Source organism: Amia ocellicauda, chromosome 3 (genome assembly GCF_036373705.1).
Source record: "Amia ocellicauda isolate fAmiCal2 chromosome 3, fAmiCal2.hap1, whole genome shotgun sequence".
NCBI classification, from domain to species: domain Eukaryota; kingdom Metazoa; phylum Chordata; class Actinopteri; order Amiiformes; family Amiidae; genus Amia; species Amia ocellicauda.
In genome coordinates, this window is record NC_089852.1 from 31840009 (window position 1) to 31843587 (window position 3579).

The window sequence follows — 3579 nt, forward strand, 5'->3', positions numbered from 1 at the left end:
CATATTCAGGTCTGAAAGGGAAAGTCCTACTGAGAGATTGAGGGAATTGAACCTTTTCACCCTGGAACAGAGGAGACTATGTGGGGACTTGATTCAAGTCTTCAAAATCATGAAAGGCATGATCAAACCAGAGGAGCTTTTCCAGATCAGCAGGGACACACGCACCTGGTGACACAAATGGAAATTGGGCTTCAAGGCATTCAAAACGGAAAACAGGAGACACTTCTTCATACAGAGAGTTGTCACAATCTGGAACAAACTCCCCAGCGATGTGGTTGAAGCTGAAAATTTGGGAACATTTAAAAACAGACTAGATAGTATCCTTGGATCACTTAGTTATTAATGGACACCAAATGAGCATGATGGGTCGAATGGAAATCGTTTGCAAATGTTCTAATGTTCTTATGTTCATAAAACATAGAAATATAATAAACCCTGAGAAAATTACATAAATCCAATCATGATAGTCTTTGTCACCCCACGTGACACGATCGCTATGTAAGGTTTAATAATTTTGCTGACTTTGATAGTCCTCTCAGTGCTTATCCTTTCTCGATTAAGTATGGCAAAAGAAATATACATGTGGATTGAAAAAAGATGGAAAAACTTTGATAGAGTTCAGTACACAGTACATTTTATTGTTCCTACAATTTGCAAAGGTTTTCAGGGTAATGCTTTAGATTGCATAGCCCAGTTTAATATTAAATATATATTCAATAGAAAATCTATTAACATTCAATTACTTAATAATTGAAGTTCAAATGTTAATATAATATCCTTCTATACCAAAAACTTTGTAAATGTGGAGAAAACAATGGCTACACCAATTTAGTGGCCATGTTAAGTGGAGATAAAGTAGTCAATGTTTGACACAATTGTTTCTTGTAACTTGGCTTATGGGTTTGATATCTCCATTTTACATGGCTGAGCGATTTTGTAACGTGTTTTTTCATGCTGACAACATTCCTGGTATAGATAGCTTTTACATTAATATTCTATTGATATATATTTGGAAATTAGTTGACTGATAATAGATTATCAATTGAATATCCATTTTATATTAAATTGGGCCATGTGATCTAAATCGTTACTGGTTTATCGGTAATGCATTAGATTATGTGGCCCAATTTAAGATTAAATATTTAGTAATTTGTTTGCTGGTTTGCATTAGGTACTTTAGAATGAAAATTCCTCTGTGACACATAAACCACTATCTAGTGTTGGAATTTGATTGGCTAGTGTTGAGTGATTGGTGTTAGTTGTCAACATTTTGAAAAAGAGCATGAAAACAATCAGATTAAAACTGAATTCTGAGTGATTTCAATTCTGGAACATGAATTACAGTTTTTATGATTGAAGGAAAACATGTTCAATATCCAAGAAACCTGAGATTTAGATTTTTATAACCCTATGATTTTTCAACCGTAAGATTGAAAGGATTTCAGTGGTATCCCTGGTAAAATACTAGAATACATTGAAAGTAGCCTTGTGTGTTGTAACAATGCCTGTACATAGATGAAAATCCCCCCAAACCTGATTACATGGTACTAAAAAATAAGGTAATGAAAAAAGCTATATAGAAAATAATCCAGAAAAATGTTGTGAATTTTTTTTTAAATATACTTTCAAATATGATTAAAAGTACCCAATGAAATGTAACATTCTCTCCTCAGCACAGTGGAAGGCTCTGTGGAATGTGTGTTTGTGCTTTTAGTTCTAGGACAAACCCACAGTGGCTTAATGGACATCAGATCTGGATTATGAGATCCTGTGACCGGTTATGCCGTGAAAAGTGACCGACTAGACATAGACATGACAAATATTTGCAGAACATTGTTGTACTGGTTGAGTTATAAATATAATTAAAAAGAGAACAGTACAGCACAGCTCAAAATCTGAACATGTACAATTGTGAATCCAGAATTCAAACCACTTGTTGCATCCTCTGTATGAAGATCTAATACTCCATGATGATGATATTATTTTATACAATAGTATTTAGCTTTATTGAAAAAAACACAGACGAAGTAAGAAATTTCAGAGTAAATTAAATTAGTGAGCAAATGTCAAGGATAGGGACAATACATTGTTCCAAGATATACAAATAATATGTTTTACAATTCAGATGTAGCTAATATGTGATGTCCCTCACTTCAGAATATTTATATTTCTGCCAAACACCCTCATAACTCTCCTGCGAATCTGACTCAGTTTCAAGCCGTACATGAGGGGATTTAAAAGAGGATGGATGACTAGAAATTCCACTGCCATGAAATTGAGAAGAGCCTGTGGGATGTTCCTTGAACCATATCGACTGTACAATACATCAAAAAGTATGGTAATGGTAAAACTGATTAATGATATCAAATGGGGCAAACAGGTCTGCAAAAATGTACTCCTTTCTTTGCTAGACTTTAAACATTCTCTAATAATCTGGATATAAGATAATACTATATAAATGGCTTGCATGAGATGATACATTAATGCAGTATAACCATATAAATTGTTAATAGTTGTGTCTACACAAGACAACTTGACAACTAACCAATTATCACAGTACAGTTTGTTAATGTCAGATCAACACAGAGGCAGTCTGATAGTTAACAATATCACAATTACTGATTCACAGAAAGGAAGAATCCAAGAAATAAACAGAAACTTTCTGATAGTTCGAGCTGTCATAATAGAATGGTATTGTAAAGGTTTACATATTGCCACATACCTGTCATAAGCCATCATCGTGAAAATGGTGAATTCACACAGAATAGAAGTGTAGATCACATATGCTTGAATCAAACATCCAGTGTATGAGATCACATGAGAGTCAGAGAGGAGGTCAGACAAGAGTTTAGGATACAGACCAGCAGTTCCATACAGTCCATTGACACACAGGTTACTGAGGAAGATGTACATAGGCTCATGAAGGGTTTTCTCAATGATGATTGTAATTATCAGTGTCATACTGAATAGACATATCAAAAGATAAGCCAAAAGAGTAAAAGCAAAAAATATATATTTATGAGATTCCGTCTCGTTTAATCCATGGAGTGTGAAGACTGCAACGCTGGAGGAGTTTTGCATTGCAGTAAGGGATGTTTCAGGAATATACAAACAACCCTGTACCTAAAGAAGCAAAGAGTACCAATAAGTCCCTTCATATATAAATAGAAGATCAATTAAGTGGAAATATAATAAGAATAATAGTGTGATAATATAACAAGCACAGCAATGAACCATAATGTTTGAGCTGTAGGTTTTATATATTTTCTTCATTAATGACACAAATTATGAAAATACTCACAGACGTTAATCTGTGAAAGGGTTGCTGCAGAGAGAGAATGATTCCCTGTTCCTTAGTCTGCACTTCAGTGTTAAGCTTTATATATGGAGCTCCTTCAGGAGGGAGGCTTCTGAGATTTGCAGCCTTAAAACAGACCTTTGAGCCTGTGGTTCTGTAATACTGGGTTAATTAGCCAGAGTTAGAAGAAATTACAAATAGGATTATTAAAACAAGCTGGGTTTTTATTTACCAGAAAATGTTTGTATGTAGGTACAGAAGTTTCAGTTTTGTGTAAGATA

At 34.2% G+C, this 3579-nt stretch overlaps 1 pseudogene; it reads right to left on the minus strand.

The window, feature by feature from the left end:
* Positions 1 to 2148: 2148 nt before the first annotated feature.
* Positions 2149 to 3081, minus strand: LOC136747049 (olfactory receptor 52B2-like; annotated as a pseudogene).
* Positions 3082 to 3579: the final 498 nt, after the last annotated feature.